This window comes from Quercus lobata, chromosome 3 (assembly GCF_001633185.2).
Source record: "Quercus lobata isolate SW786 chromosome 3, ValleyOak3.0 Primary Assembly, whole genome shotgun sequence".
Taxonomy (NCBI): Eukaryota; Viridiplantae; Streptophyta; class Magnoliopsida; order Fagales; family Fagaceae; genus Quercus; species Quercus lobata.
The window spans coordinates 68839385-68857598 of NC_044906.1; the positions used below are offsets into that span (position 1 = coordinate 68839385).

Genomic DNA, 18214 nt, shown 5'->3' on the forward strand with positions numbered 1-18214 from the left:
TTTGTCAAAGTTAACAAACCAGGAATGAGATATGTTTTCATTCTGGTGCAGCATGAATCTTGACCAAGCCATGATATAATCATAATATGAATAGGGAATGGGGGAACTTGGCATTGTTCTGGTAGATGTAAGAGAAGAGCCCCAATTTTCTTCAGAAATAAAATTGACCAAGTAAACACCATGGTAAATAATTTTGGAAGTATCATCTTTATCAAAAATGGTGTTAATAATAATAGATCTTTCATGACGCAGAAGATCGGAATAATAATTTAAATTCTTTTCTCTATGTTCCGGAATCCAATGAAACTTTGGAGTGAAATAACTCCTAGCAAGTCTGAGAGGATCAGAAATAGAGGCTCTATTGGGTTCAATATAAAACAAGTGTTGGAAATATTGTTTTTTGATGTATTGAGGGGAATATTTTGGAAAAACAGTTTTAATGGGCTGGTTAACAAGGGTTATGGCATAAGGGTCATAAGATGAAGCAAGAACAGTGGAGTAATTAAGCCTAGGTATGGTTCCTAGGGTGGTGAAACGGTTAGTAATGTCAAGGGGAGAAGCAGGTTCTTTTTTAACAATTTGTTTAGAAGTTTCAGCAGGATGATTATCTTTCGGTCTTCTACTTGCCATTGTGACATTGCAGAAATTCACGGGTAAGGAAATCAGGGATAGAATTTTGAGATCCTTTAATATATTCAATATCAAAATAAAAAACGCTTAAAATAGCTTGCCATCTAGCAAAAATATGTTTTGAAGCAATATTTTCAACATCTTTTTCAATAACACATTTAGCACTTTTGCAATCAATACGTAACAAAAACTTTTGGTTTAACAAATCACTTTGAAATTTTGAAATACATAGTACTATAGATAAAATTTCCTTTTTAATAGTACTATAATTTAACTGTGCATTATTCCAAATACCAAAATAGAAACGAACAATTTCTTCAGATGACTCAAGAGAAACTCTTTGTTTTAGAATACCACCATAACCAACGTTAGAGGCATCGGTTTCAACAATTTTGAAAGCACCAACAGTAGGGATACCAAGACAAGGCAATGTCTTAACATGAGATTTGATTTGTTTAACAATAGAAGTATGAACATCAGAACAAGGAGGAGGATTACTTTTTAACCGATCAAACAGAGGTTTGCATTGTTTCCTCATATCTTTGTAAAAATCTGTGACATAGTTTAATGACCCAAGAAATCTTTGAAGCTGTGTTTTGTCAATGATAATATCAGGAAACTTATCAGCAAATTGGATGGCTCTATCTATAGGACGAAGCTGTCCTTCAGAGATATCATAGCCAAGAAAACGAACCTTGGTTTGAAATAGTTTAACCTTCTTGGCTGAGACAACAAGACCATTTCTTTTGATAGTGTCAAGAAACGAATTCAAATGTTTCCAGTGTTCGTCAATAGAGCTAGAGTAAACAAGAACATCATCAATATAAACAATGGTGAAATGACTGAAGGAGTTGAAAATATCATTCATGATATTTTGAAACTTGCTTGGGGCATTTTTAAGGCCAAATGGCATAACATTCCACTCATAATGTCCAAAAGGAGTGGTAAAAGCAGTTTTGTACCTATCATTCTCACTAATCTGAATTTGCCAGAACCTAGATTTCATGTCAAACTTGGAGAACACGACAGCTTCACTCAGCCTATGGACAAGGTCATTCTTATTGGGAATAGGATACCGAATCCATTCTAAAACCTTATTCAAGGGTTTGTAGTTAATGACTAATCTTGGGGTTCCTCTTTCAATCTCAGCATTTTTTTGGACATAAAAAGCGGAACAAGACCAGGGGGACTTGCTATTCCTAATCAATTTTTTCTGCAACAAATCATTGATTTCCTTTTTGCAAAATTCAACAGTTTCAACATTCATTTGGATAGGACGAGCTTTTGTGGGAATATTTTTCTCATCAAAATCTTTAACATATGGCAAATCAACAATATGTTTCTTCCTATGCCAGAACGCATTAGGAACATCGGAGCAAACATCATCAATCAACATTTTCTGAAAATTATCAATTTTGGATTGCAACAATTTATCAGAAATTTGTTCAGCAATTTTCTTGTATCTAACTTCTTGCTGAAGGAATTTAAGATGTTTAATTTTAGCATGTATCATGTTTGAAGCAGTATTAGTATCAATATCAAATTTTGAAGCAAATTTGAACTTTACTTTTTGTCCAAAAGGATCAGTAGTAATTCCATCATGTTCAACAAGAAAAGGATATAAAGCATTTATAAAAGGCAAACCAAGAATCACTTTATCAGTCATATTTTTAACAAAAACGGAAGGAATCTTGAAACAGACATTAGCATGGCATACATGAGCATTATTCAATTCATACTTAATTTTCATCTGAGAACCATTAGCAGAAACCAATCTTTCCGTAGATTTTTCAAAGTATTTTGAAGGAATCAGTCCCTCTTGGATACAGTTCATATCCGCATCTGAATCTATCATGGCAATAACAGTGAAATGATAATCAAGAGAAACAACAATTTTAACTTTTGTAAACCATTTTGGAGGAATTATTTTATTAACAAGAACAAGTTGAGAATTAGTGAAAGCGTCAGGAATACCTTTATCAGAAAGAAGAGCTTGTTGACTGGATTCATCTCCATCTTTATGCTCATTTCCTTGTTTAAAATTATTGTTATCATGTCTTAATTCACTTATCTCTTGTTTAACAATATTAATTTCATGTTGTAAATCATTAACAGTTTGTTCATTAGATTTCTTTTTATTAAATTTTCCCAAAGTTTTATCCTCTTTACTCTCGGTGAGAACATTGGTTTTTATAACATTACAACAAGAACCTCTACTACCAATTTTAATATCAAAAGAATCATCAATAGGAGGCAAACTATATTGTTCACAGAAATTTCCCATCTCATATTTAGTTTTTCTTTTATCCTTTAATTGGTGTTTTAAAATTTTTTTATCATTACACATAGTGAGACCAAGGTTTTTAATAGTACTGAAAATGTCTCCATAAGTTAAATTATCATAATCAATAGAATCATTTTTACTCATTGATTCTTGTTTTACCTTATGAGCAAAGATAGGAGGCAAACCGTCAATAAACTTTTCTTTCCAATAAGACAATCTTTCCGGAGCATCACTCTGGAAGTAAAAACATCTTGATACCATCTGTAATTAGACATAGTTGGACAACTCAAATTATTCAAATAATCAGAAATACGAGATGAAATATTGGATGGAGTACCAACAAAGTGTTTGAGAATAGTATAGATCAAGGTATTGATACCATCAGGAATACCACGACCAATACTTTCATCAAAAATAGGCAAACCTTCATCATTCTTTTTAACAGCATGTTTAATAGACTCTTTAGATTCTTCAGTAATGTATGAATCCCACCATCCACGAAGTGTACCAGAAAAACCAGTAACAAGTAGATTAACAATTTTAGGTTGATCAAGATCATGATTATTTTGATAAGCAATACCAACCATAGACATGTGACTCATTTTATTAATGATTTCTTGTTCAGAAAAACCATCAATATTCCATTCATAAAGCTTATCGGCAGAAACAGAAAACTGTGTTTGAAAAGATCTCTCTTCAAACTACATATCAGGAGGAGTGGGTTTTGAATACCAATTTTTTGTAAAAGACATGGGTTTGGAGTTCCCAACAAATCTTTTAATTTCTGGGAAATCATCATAAAAGATTCTTTTTGCAGAAATAGAAGAAACAGTATCAGAATCTGTATTTTCTTCAGAAACAATTTCTTTTTTGGAAATAGTTCGAGCAGTTGGAGTACTTGTAGAAGTACTCTCAATTTTAACTTTTAAATCAGAAAGCATTTTTTCAACTATTTCAAGAGTCTTGGACTGAGAAGTTTTAAACATAACTTTTTCTCTTTGACTGGGTAAATCAATCAAAGGTTTTTCAGTTTTAACAGGAACAGGTTTTTCAACAATTTTTTCTTCAATACGGTCAAGTTGTTGACCAATAATATGCAAAGATTGATTAGTAAAATTGTTTTGTTCAATAAGACTAACAATAGGAGTTTGATCATCAGCAATTTTGAAAGGAGAGGCATTCACTTCCTCTTTTGTCACTTCATCTTTCTTAGTAGTTATCAAAATTGAGTCAAGAGGAGGATGACTAGACCTGATAATGGTTTTATCTATTTTAACAAAATTTGATTTCTTTATCACATTTAAATGTTGTTTTGAAACCTCATCTTCTGAAACATAATGGTTTTCAAGAAAATCAAAAAACAAAATATGTTTTTTCAATTGATTCATCTTTTCCAACCATTTTCTTTTAACACGGTCTTTTCCAGATTAAGCAAAATTATTTTGGAAATATTTTCTTTTGGTTCTGTTTTTTGCAAGCATAAACTCATTGTATAGAGAGTCCCAATCAATTTCAAAATCATCATTTAAAACAGTCAAAACTCTTAATTGATTTTGGTAAACAGGAGGATTTTCAATATGGGGAGAATCAAAGTCAGATGGAGTAACAGAAATGGAGTCTTCTTCATCATTAATAACAACATTGTCATAAGGAGAGGAAGACTCAGCTTTAGTAGAATAGAAAGGAGTGCTAACTTGTGAATTACTACTGGAAACTCCTTTTAGCTTTAAATCAGAGGATTTTTCCAAATTCTTTTTCAAAAAATCATTGATCTCTCGATCTCTTTTTGAAATACTTTTAGATCCAGCAAAGGAATGTCTTCCTTCGTTGATCCTCAAAGGTGGATTGTTTTGAAAACTTATTTTAACAGTACCATCAAGATATTGTTGGATATGAGTAAGATCAAGTTCATCAAAAATAGGTTTAGCAAGAGCGGTTTCTTGTTCCAATAACCAATCATTAGGAAGTTTAACATCTTGCCATTGAATCATTTTTGGAATTTGAATTTTAGCATCAGGAGTTGAACATTGAATTAACATGGTTTTACTCGAAGGTTCTCTAGGAATCATAGCACAAGGATTCATTTAAGTACCCATTAGTTTATAATAAGTACAATAGATCAAAACAAAAGGCTTACTACCTTCTTCCATGTGATAACCGGATGAAGCAATATTCAATGTCAAAGCTTTAACAATATTAGGATCATCCAAAGCAAGAGTAAGATCAGGATAACAGTTAAAATAAACAGGACCATCATAAATAGAAACAGTAATCATACCAAGAATGCTATCTTTAAAAATCTTAAATCTAGCATCTCTTAAACACATGAGAATAGAAGCATTAATACCCTTTCGGGTAAGTGGTTTAATAGCAACTTGAACCATACCAATATGCAAATAACTGAATTTTTTAGCAGCAAGGAAGTCATTAATATTCTTTTTAGTGAACAAACATCATTTTTCATGAACTCTCGAAATAGAGAAAATTTGTTCAACAGTTCTAGCTTTGTAAGCAGAATGAAAAGTACTTTTAACAAAACTAGTTTTATAAATAGTTTTAGTATCAACTTTAGGAATATTCCAATGACAAAAATCAAGGATCAACTCATTATCATCAATAGTGTGATCTTCTTCATTTACAATATCAGGAGGACAACTAGTCCTGGAGCTGATAGAGGAGCTGGATCTCCACAACTTATCCATACTATCCTAGGTTCAACACTCAGTTATCATGTTTTTCTCACAACCGTTGCATTTCGTAACACATACCCTAACCAACCTTATATATATATATATATATATATACACGCGTGCATAAGTATACAAAGAGTAATAACTCGAAACAAAACATCAATATCAGCTGGTACCGAAATATTTTGTTCCCCTAGTCAAATCAAAACGGCCTTTAGTACAAAATTGACTCTCTTACTCAATACTACTCCAAAAACTACTCTATATGGCCTGCATATCTCCTAAGTAGCCCATTTACTTTAAGCCTTTCTATATTTTTAACACAATTGCAAGTCTCCAAATTTTATCCCTTCCCCCCTAACAAAACTTTAAGACCATTTATTCAACAAAGATTAGTTAAATATGTGCAGAAATTATGATGAATAAAAAAAAGTAGAAAGAAAATATAATAGTGTACGTGGTTTGACTTGTGGCCTATATTCATGGGATGAGCCTAAAAAGTCAAATTTTCTTGTACATTTTTCTTGATCATACATTACAATAGAATCCATTGTTATAATGGGATTACATACAAAAATAAAAATAAAAAATAAAAAATTTGAACTTGAATTTGAATTGCATATTAATTGTCTCAATCCAACAACTTTTTGTTGTAATCAATTATATAATTTTCTCTTGAAATCAATGTCTTGATTTGGTCTTCAATGACCTGGAAAGTGAAATATGCTTTGTAACAAAAAGACACTCAGTTTGCTTACCCCAAACAACTCACCATACTTCATAGAGTACACCAATTTCATTCAAACAAGCGAAATTTGATTTCTTCATTTGTCCCACCCGATTATGTTGCAACTTCTCTAAGCTATTAGCCACATGGATTGGAACAATTAAAACAGATAGAAACTAGGTGAGAAGGCTCAACAAAGTGCTCAAAACTCAAAAGAAGCATGAGCCTTCCATCATTAGACAAATAAATTCTTCCATCGGCCTAACATTCTTCTCTCTCGTGCTAGTGTTTGATTCTCATTTTATTCAATCCAACAAAATCTCACCAAATAAAATTCCTTTAATAAACATTCATATATGAACTTGGTGTATTACAATATTAGTTTTCTTCTAATTATGGTGGGGGATTCAAATCTAAGACCCTATTCAAAATAATAATAATAATAATAATAATTTTATTGAGTTAGACTATTAGCTTCTTTACTTTTCTTTTACCAAAGCTTCAAATATTATAACCCTAATTATTAAAGTCATTGAAAACCCAATTTCCCCCAAACTCAGTTCTCTTCTCTCCATCCACAAAGAGATGTACCATAAATGATAAATTGAACTCATTGTGGCATTCACACTAGACTGAACATGAACACAATGTTTGTTAAGTTGTGGGCTATCACATTTCAAGGGCAAATTTCAAAAGAATAATCTTTGATTGTAAGAATATTCCATCTCAATATTATTGGTTGATGTCCCCAGCAAGCTATACTGTAATACTTCCTCGACATCTCTCATGACCACATGATCCACGTTGTGAGTATTCGTTCTGTGTTATTCTTACTCTCTTTATTTTTCCTGTTATTGGTATTGGAAATTTTCTTTATATTTCATGTTCTTATTTATATTGGTGGTGTTGGAGTTGTTTAATTTGGTTTAAATGCAATATTCTGTATTGGGTCAGCTCGAGTGTGTGATAATTTAGAGTGCTTAAATGGTAAATACTTGGTAACTATTTATGTAATTTCTGTTTTCTTTTACTGGGTTTAAGATATACTAGTGTGATGATTTGAAGTGTTGTGTAATTTTGTGGAGCTTAATTATTGTTTAGGTACTGGTTTTCAATGAATTTGGAATTGAAAGTCGAAGAATTATTCATTGTTTAAAGTTGTACTACAAGTTAAAGATTTAGGTTAGTGGCATTTGTTATTTGCTCCCTCAAAGTGTTTTTAAGAATGCCTAAACCAAACTTTCCATCACTTAGGAAGTACAAGGTAAAAAAAATATTATTGAAAACTTTCCATCCTTACTGAAAGTTATGTTGTATCTTAACTTCAATGTGAATCCACCAATGATATCTTAACTGGAAATTGTGTCCCAAGCATTGTTTGTGTTATATAGAAAACTGGTATAGGTTTATCATACTTTAGCATTGAATCTACCTTTTTATCTAATTGTTAGTCTCTCTCTCTCTCTCTCTCTCTCTCTCTCTCTCTCAAGTTCTTCACATTTTGCCCTACTCCGTTGAGGTTAATAGAACCATGTTTCCTTAGTGAAAGTTATTTTGTATCCAAACTTCTATCTGAATCCATGAATGATAGATATCTTAACTAGAAATTGTGCCCAAGCATTGTTTATGTGAGATAGCAAACTGAGAGAACCAAGAAACAATCCAACATTTTTTTTTCTTTTTCTTAAATCATTGATTGTGTTCTAATGCTTAGGCAGATTAAAATTTGATTGTACATACCCCATGTAATGCAATTTAGAAGGATAAGTATTAAATAAACTTTACAAACTAAACAACAAAAGGTATGGAAAATAACAAACATACCATTATGCACTGTAATTGCAATAGAAATACAAATTTGCTATAATCATTACCATTACATGGGTATGGGTTGCATTTGATTTCCTCTGGGCTTCACTAAAAATTTTTTAGATAAGCTTTGGCTTTGAGGAAGAAATTTCCTATTAAAATAGTAGTCCTATTGGTAAGTGCTTTGCTTATATTCCTTTTGGAGATTAATATATACTTTATGGGGATGTTTAGATTTTCTTAGGAATTTTGATTCATGGGGACTGCTTTTGTTAAGGTGGCGATGTTGTTACTGAAAGAGGAAAAGGTTGTTTACGAGAAGCCTAAATATGAGATAAAGAAAGGGTATTTCTTCCCCATTGTTAGGAAGTTAAAATATGCAAAATATTGATAACCTAAATTGCTTGTTACATACCAAACACAACGATTGATAATCTAAATTGCTTCTTACTTCCTAGAAATGCCAAAAGCAACTGTTGTTGCTCCTGAACTTGGGACCTTTCTGCCTTGAATTGTTTAAAACTTTATATCTCTGAATTAATTTAGTAATAATTTTATACATTTTTTTAATCCAACTTGGCTTCTTAAGATAGGTTAAACATCTATCCTTTGTTCGCCAATATGGAAAAATCTGCTTCCTTCTAATGGTCAATATTTCAGTAACTACTTCTTTGCACTATCAATGTTAAAGTTGTTCTCTATATACAGGTGCTAAAGGTATTATTGTGGCAGCTGCTTCTAAAGATAGCACCCTATAGGCTATAGACGAAGGTAATTGGAAAAAGCCAATAAGCTGTAACTCAAATGGCAAAGAAGGAAAGCTACTAAATTAAAGTAATAGGATGAACCCTTTGCGCATAAATTTTTTTTTTTTGTTTGGACGTGTATGCCTAGGTTTTTGTTGGCTTGGTTCCTTATCTCTATTCCATGGTCAAACATTCTTTGTATTTTTGTACCATGCTCCCAAAGGTCATAACAATCGACAAGTTAGGATTTTCTATTTAACAAAGATTCTTAGAGAAATTTAATATAGGGTCCGTTTGGATTGAGCTTATTTTTACTGAAACTGAAAACTGAAACTGAAAACACTGTAGCAAAATAATTTTTAAATGTGTGAATAGTATTGTGGGACCCATTTTTAATAAAAAAGTTGCTGAAAAGTGGAATGTGTGGGTCCATAAACAGTGCATCTGTGCACTGTTCACAGTTGACTTAGTCATATTATGCGGCTGAAAAAAAAAAAAAAAAATCAGAAAACGCATACGCTGGATTCATTCGAATCCAAACGGGCACATAAACTGCAAAGCACCTCGTCAATATAAAATCATTGATAGTAATCCACACAATATGAATCAGGACTCAGAGACTTCATTTCTATAATGAAAATTTTATTTTTCTTCAATGTAAAGGTGCACATAATAGATATGATTATTTTTCCATAGATTATATTATGCCACGAGAGAATATAAATGATTGGTAATTAGGCAGGACAAAAGTTGAAATATCCAATACACTATTAGCAAACCTTGTTTAAGGGCGACATTCCACTTTCTTCCTCTATTATATATAGAAGGTGGGGGAATCAATGTTGGAGGCACATCCCCCTTTTGGTAGCACAGGACATTTGATGAGTTGTGACCCAGAAGTGCCTACCCAAAGATAAAGCTGGTAAAGCTAGCTATTACCTGATGCATCAACATTGCATTCTATCCTAGGATCATACCTAGTTGCTCCTTTTATAGCATCACTTATGCTACTAAGCTATAAGAACTCTCATCTGGTTGGATCCCTGTAACTTTTTTTCCCCTACTCAATGTTCAATGAAAAGAAAAAACAAAGAAAAGGTTTATGAAAGTTAAGCTTCGACAACCAATTTTAAGTTACTAAGGAAATGAAGAGTTACCTGCACTTTCAAGAATTTGGAGGAGGTCTACTTTGTCTTTGAGGTTTAGAGAAGCTTGAAAGTATTCATGCTGGTCAAGGATGGAGTTGGAGCAAGTCCCATTTTTCTCCCATTCATGTGACCAAAATGAGGAACCAATGCTGCTTGGGCAGGCCTGTGTTGGCCAACTTACTTGCATTCTGCTAATTAGGTCTGAAATCTATAGAATGATATACAATGAACTTTATTAGTGATGGAATTTAAGTACTTAAGTTGTCAATGTAGCACCAATTACCTTTATTATCAAGCTAGTTTATAAGTTTTATATAGTAGAATTGATAACAACTTTAACACTTTCCTAATGAGAAATTGGTACCTTGGATTTCACAAAAGGGCTGTTAGGATTGCAGTTGGACGGGTATGAGCCATCATTGTAATTAGGCCAAAGCCATTGAATGCTAAAATTAGTTTTGGGTTTTCATGTTGTTGGATAGCAACAACTTTGTTTTGTGTCACAGTATTATCAAGGCCACTACATTAGAGATTTAGAGTGGTGAAATCAAGAATAAAGTTCTGATGTTATGAAAACATCAAATAAGAGTAGTTAGTGTTCAAAAGGATGATCTCTCTCTTAAATAATCCCACTCACTTGTTGTACCTCCGTGAAACACAGCCAATTGCTAGGCATTGTACTAATAAAAGCTTGATGAAGATTGCACAATTGGGTTTCATACTTTCATCTCTGTGTCTGTGTCTGTGTCTGTGTGAGAGAGAGAGAGAGAGAGGTGTGGAATTTGTTTTTGGACTTAGGGTGATAGTCTCATGATGTGAATGGCAGTATTTATAGGCAAAAACGTAAGTGTGGACAAAATATTTCGTGCAGCATATGCTTACTGCAATCACTATTAATTTATCACCTCTGTTGTGTGAAACAAATGCACCTAATTAGCCTTTCACATTTAGGAGTTTGGGACAAAATTATTGACTTATTTCCACAACTTCATCGGTTGTCTGTATTTTTGTGGGAAAAAATAAATTTAATAAAATTATTATTTACTTATCATATTGAAACAACTAACTTTGACTTCTTCTTTTTTCCTTGCTACATAAAAAGTTACAGAAAACCAAACACAAAAAAATAGCAACAAAAAGACACTCAGACCTGTAAAATGTCCTCATTGAGAGCAGGAAAAACTTCTGCCACATCATTTTCCCTTGCTTTGTGTTTAAAAGTTGACTTTAAAAGTAATTGATTTGCCTAAATTACAAAAGGCTTTATTCCACTTTTTGGAACCAATTTTTTATCTGTACAAATCAACAAAAGGCTTTATTCCACTCTTTGAAACCAATTTTGTACAAATAGATTCCATGCACATTCTTGCATCATACATTTGCCTAAACCCAGAAGCTGGTACGGATCATTAACTTGCTAGATTTATATAATTCATTACTCATTGCTGATTATCACTTGTACAATTTGCTGTAGAGAGACAATCCCCACATAGATTCTTCACCACCTGAATTTTTGTACCTGGGGGAGAGTTTAGAAGCCTAAAAGCAATAGCCAATTTCTCACTATGATATCTTAGAGTAATTTCTTTGTCCTCATCTTTCATGTCTGCATGAAAAACTAAAGAAATATCAGGAACATACCCAACCAACTTCAATTCCTTGACTAACTTGTCAAGTGCCCAGTGCAAATCTGTAGAAACAGATTGCACTCCCTCCCCAGAGAAGAATTCATGCACGACATTGTTCACCTCCACTGAACTACACCCGGGTACCTTCACCACCCCCTAGTCTTTCATCAGTTTCCTCAAATAATTCGCATCTTCCCATCTCCCAGCAAGGTAGTCAATACCGTACCGGCTGTACCAGCCAATATGTACCATACTGGTACGTATATCGGTATCGAAACACCAGCATTTCGTACCGGTTTAAATACCAGCCGTACCGGCTGTGTACCGGCCATACCGGCCAATTTCGGGCAAATACTGGTTGGTACCAAAAAAAAAAAAACTTTTTTCTTTGTTTTGTAATTTTTGAATTTTTGTAAGGGCATATATTTGCATTAAGTTTTTTTTTTTTTTTTTTTTTTTTTTTTTTTTTTTTTTTTTTTTTTTTTTTTTATACAAGATAGAATTTCTGTATATGTGTGTGAAACTCCTTCCTAGAGATTTGAACCCCGGCCCTTACCCTCCACATTCCATAAGCATTTATACTTGTGGAATGACCACTACACCAAGGGTGTGCAGTGGTACTTATTTACATTAAGTTATTGGTATTATTTGTTTTCTTAGTATGCAATGAATAATTAAGCTTTCTATTTTTTATATTATGTTTTTTTTCTTTTAATTGATGCTAGAGTCTAAAACCATGAATAATTTGTTATGAATTGAGGTAATATTTTATGGTAAACTTTTATATTTATTATAATATACACACACACATACATACATATATACATACATATATATATATATATATATATATATAATAACAATAAACCCGAAATGGTACACTGGTATTGACCGGTACCGAAATATATCGTTCCACTGGTTAAATTGATAAAGCCTCCGGTACGAAATTGACTCAAACCCTTGCGCACAAGTTCGATAAGATCACAGTCTCCTCCATGAGAGTCATCCAATTCAAAAATTCATCCAATCACTCGCTTTGCCAATTCTACATTGCCATGGCTACTACAAGCAGATACCAAGGTTTGCCAAAGTATGGGAGTGGGCTAAATTGGTAATCCATCGATGAACTTATAAGCCTCATCTAAGTGACCAGCTCGACTAAGCAAATCCACCATACATCCATAGTGCTTGATACCCAGAATAATCCCATACTTGTCACTCATGCTATAGAAATACTCACAACCTTCCCTTACTAAGCCAGTGTGGCTGCAAGCTTTTAAAAGACCCAAAAATGTAATCTCATCAGGTCACACTCTCGTGGTCTTCATTTCTTCAAACAATGATATGGCTTTGGAACCATGCCCATGAGTTGCATATTCCATAACCATGGCTGACCAAGCCCGTGTATCTCTTACAGACATGTTCGCAAACTGCATCATGCCATAATCCAAGCTTCCACACTTTGCCTACATATCTATAAGAGCAGTTTTGACCTTTACATATATATCAAAACTATGTATCTTCACATACTCATGTATCCACCTCCCTAAGTCTAATGCTCCTTACAAAGCACAAGATGAAAGTATGCTAAGCAGTGTTACATCAGTAGGCTTGAGATCACTCGCTTGCAATTCACGAAACAATGACAACGCCTCATTGGGCCGACTACTTCAAGCATATCCTGTGATTATTGCATTATAATAAACAACACAAGGCTCAGCTATCTTCTCATAGACACGAGCCGCGTTCACATCATTGCACTCAGTATACATATTTATCAATGTGGGACATACATATATGTTATGGTTGAGACCAAGTTTGGTAGCAAGGCAATGCAATTGTTTAACTTCTTGCAATGCCTTAGAGCTTGCACATACCTTGAGAAGAGAAGGGAAGGAATAGTCATCAGGGACAATGCCAGAGCATAGTGTATCAGAAAATAGCAAAATGGCCTGAAGAGGGGCATTGGAGCGGGAGTATCCACAGGCCAGGGAGTTGAAGACCACAATGTCTGGTTGGAGAATTTGGTCGAACAGTTGGTGGGCATGGTCCATAAAGGTAGCAGAAGGATGGAAAGCACAGCAACTGATGAGCTTGGTGAGGACAGTGATGTCATTTTGGAGGTGGGTAACCACGTACATGGCAATCACGTCCATGTAATTATTGCTTACTGGACCTGGTTGTGACTACAGGGACTTTAATTTACAAAACCAACAAGGTCATTGGTCATCTTCTTATTCTTATTATAATGATTTGATCGTTACAATAATAGGAGGTGGAATTTGAATAATAATTATCTTGATAAAGGAGAAAATGTGATATTACTTAAATACAAAACTCTTGGCGATAAAACTTTCGTTTTAAATCTAATTTGAAATGAATATCATAATCTCCAATATAACTCTGCGCTACTGCTAAGCTTTATATCGATTCAAAAAGTACGATTGTGTATTTAAATTTTAAATTTCAAAAAAATTACATCAGTGACCAAAACTACAATCAACCAAGGGTGCTAATTCACACAATTGGTTTAATTGAGGTGTTTATTATATCTTTCTTTAAATTTTAGGATGAAAATTATACATTAAGGATTGTTAGTAATTAGCCAAAAGTCTTATAACTTAATTGATACATTTTCATGCACAAAGTATTTGGAAGTCGAACGGAGAAAGGGTTCACTAAATGAAATAGACTACATTACAAATGATAGTCTCTAACTTTGATAAATTTTTAATTCAGTTCTTCACGTGTAATTTTTTCTTTCATTTTAATGCTTGAACTTTAATTATTTTTCCAGGAAAATACTAAGAACACAATTTTTGCCACAATAAATTCTATAGCAGATTTTCTATACACACACGCATGCATAAATACAACTCATACACTCTTCAAGATTGAACCCATAATGATCATTGGCAAAATTGTAAGCGATTCTCGAAAATAGGGGAAGGAGATATCATTTGGTCTAAAGACCATTAGAAAGATCCTATGCAGATTCACAAAATTAGGTTTTATGTTAACTGCAGTATCATATTAACAAAGGATATATATATATATATATATATATATATATATCAACCAAAAGAACAATTAGCATAAAATTTCTAAAAGATCCCATGAGTACTGCTCTTCGAGCCTCTTTATGGATTTTAAAAATTAAAAACAAAAAGTGCACCTTAAATGTATATAAATAAAAATGACACTTTAAAGAGTGAAGCGCGTTCAAAGAAAAGAAAAACAAAAATCCAATCCTCTTTAATGGAAACCTTAAGTGTATACTAGTTTTGGATCCTGAATGCCTAACAAAGTAGAAGTCCAAGAATGACATGCAAAATAAAACAAAGTGATTAATTGATATCCAATTATCCATGATTGCCCACATTTACAAATTCAACCGAGGATTGGCAGAAAGACAACTTAAGGTTAGTTTGCATCATGTAGATTTAGGGAGAAAATGGGCAAATACCCTTTTTTGGGAAATTAAACATTCGTTTGCCCTCTTTCTGAAACTAAACAGGGAATTGCCCCTCTTTTGTAACTCGACAATAAAGAAATCGAGTTTTAATGAATAACTCGATATTTGTATGGTCGAGTTAGTCTGACCCTTTGAATTTTTCCCAATAAAAAAATGTTTGTGTAGACGGTCATAACTCGGGAAACTGGAAATCGAGTTTTTTTCAGCGGTTTGAATCAATAGGACCCTAACGTCTCACAACGCTATTCAGTCACTCGCTCTCCCTGTACACTCTCTTTCCCTCGCTCTCTGCCATCACTCTCTCTCCACACTCTGTCTCTCTCGCTCTGCGATCAGGCTTCCCCACTCTTCCTCGAGTCTCCATCAGTCGTCGTTGGTTCCCGCCGCCGCTGATTACAGGTACGGTCCTCTCCCTCTGAAATATTTTCTGATGTTGGTTAATGTTAGGTTGCGTTTTGTGTGGGATTTTGATTATTTTGTTGAAACTTAAGGAAGTAGTAAATTTACTACTGAAGATGAGAATTTTGTTGTCTTTCATATGCTGCAATGATGATTTTCTCATTAATGAGTTTAAATGTGCTTGGGGTTTTGATGAGGGGTTTTTGCAAATCGAGTGGTGTTATAACTTATATTTTCATAAATAGTTAATTAATAATTATCCTAAGCTTTAAGAAGTGATTTAAATAGTTCTGAAATAATTTTTCCTGAAGCAAGTTCTTATTTATTTAAGAAGTGATGTTGAAAATCTTGTGCTCAAAATATAATGTCTTACTGAATCTATGCTTTTATTTTATATTAAATGTGGTTTACTTGTTAGAAAATTGCTAACAATGTATTTGCTGCCATGTCAGATATGCAGGCACTAGATAGAGTGCGGCCTGGACCCGATGTGGATACCCAGTTGTCCTAGCAACCGAATCATCGGTCAAGTCCGCTTTGGAGGTGCGCCGCTGACGAGGTATGTAGTAGTATTATTAATACATGTTTGTTTTATAATTACCTCATGTTTAATCTCCTAACACAATACTCGTCCGTGTGCAGGAGGCGCCTGGCATGATAAAGGTTCGACGCCGTAAATGTGTATTGCCACAGGGTGGGTTAGATCCACGTATCATGCAACACATAGATGCAGCAGGGTTGACTGGTTTATTCAAGGTTCCTGATATGGAGGTCGACCACGCCTTGATCACGGCGTTGGTTGAGCGGTGGCGTCCAGAGACGCACACGTTCCACTTACCCCATGGAGAAATGGGTATCACCTTGCAAGATATGGAGGTGATGCTGGGGCTTCCGGTTGATGGGTTACCTGTCACTGGGAAGACAGACTACAAATGGAGTGAGCTGTGCGAACAGTTGTTGGGCCATAAACCTCCACCCCCGATACCAAACTCAAACAAGTCTACCCTTGCTGGGGCGAGGATAAGATACACCTGGCTTGATGCACAGTTTGCCGATCCCTTAGTTGCGGACGCTGCTGACGAAGTCGTGCAGCAACATGCCCGCTACCACCTACTTGTACGGATGGGGGCCCTCTTGTTCATGGACAGGTCTGCGGACCGGGTCTCACTGCTGCCTCTGCAGTTGCTCAACCCAGTCAGCAATGCAAGACGGTATAGCTGGGGTAGTGCAGCATTGGCCTGGCTGTATAGGCAACTTTGTGGTGCATCGAAGAAGGATGCGATGCAGATTGGAGGAGCACTCTTGTTGGTGCAGCTATGGGCCTATTCAAGGTTCACACAATTATGCCCTGTTGTGAGGCCGCCTCTACCACCAGTGCACTCAGGGCCCCTTGCCATTAGGTACGTTCATTGAGTTCTTGTTATTTGTCTCTTTCATATAATTAAAAATATGCCAAACTAACAAACGAAAAAAAACTTATCAATGCTTAGTATATGGATGTGAAATATAAAAGCAAAGTTTGTTAAATGTAAGGTTCAGTAATGAGCATTTGTTGACACCTCATGTTTGGTAGGTGGAGCGGGCCAAAATGCACCGCAGAGCATGCCACACACGTCCTTGCTGCGTACCGGGCGTCACTGGCTACAGTACGGGCCGAGCAGGTATTCGGTTAATTTAGTTTGAATTCTTATGACCACGTTTCCCTCAATTCTTATGACTACGGGCCGAGCACGTTTCCCTCAAATGCACCGCACATGCTTTTATTTTCGTTTCCCTCAATTTTTATTTTATTTTGAATTCTTGGATTGTTGTAGGAATGAGTTGATTTCATAATACCATCCAATCATTTTGTTTGATACTTGGATTTCCATCCCATCATTTAACTCAATTGGAATGTCCATCGTGAAGTACTTCACATTAGAACTTCCATTTGTAGCACCTGCATGAATACTTGCTCGTCCTTACATAAAGTAAAACAAAAGTAAAAAATTCTTGAATGTTAAATCAAAGGGTTTTTTCCAAATTGGGTTGGATTGAAGGGTTTTTTCCAATGCAACCCAACTCACATGACTCAGGTTAAGTTGGGTTAAATCAATGGGTTATATATAAATTTAGTCATATATATATAAAGTAGAATTTGGCTATATTCTTCATTATGTACGGAAACGTTTGTGATTTACACCGAAAAAAAAAAAAAAAAACACAGAATAAATTGTCCCTTTTCCAAGATGTTTGAAGCATGTGCAACATGCGCAAAAGATTGAGCATGAAGTCTTGGTTTAGTGCAAGACAGTGAGTTCAAACTTGTGTTGCAACCAAAAAACAAAAACTCCACCAATTGTTACAAATGTCATTAAGCTGATGCAATGAAGAGAAGACGCACATATTGGATTATGCAATTGGTTATAATTCAATGAGAAATGAATTTACCTAATAGTATACCAAAGATAATCAGATTTGTCTTTAGTTGTATTTGTGTGCTCAAGTAATTCATTTGATTTTAATGATGCATCTTCGAAACTGACGATGACATCTTTAAATTCTTTCCAGCTACTAACTGAATCAAAAGTTTGTGTTCATTTTCTGATTATGTCATTATACACTGTTTCAACCTATTTAACATGAGAAAATAGAACTTTTAGCCTGCTATGAAAACGAACTAAAAAATTTCAAAACAA

General features: G+C 34.3%; 1 pseudogene; it reads right to left on the reverse strand.

Moving 5' to 3' along the window:
- Positions 1–11065: 11065 nt before the first annotated feature.
- LOC115981339 lies at positions 11066–13818 on the reverse strand (annotated as a pseudogene).
- Positions 13819–18214: the final 4396 nt, after the last annotated feature.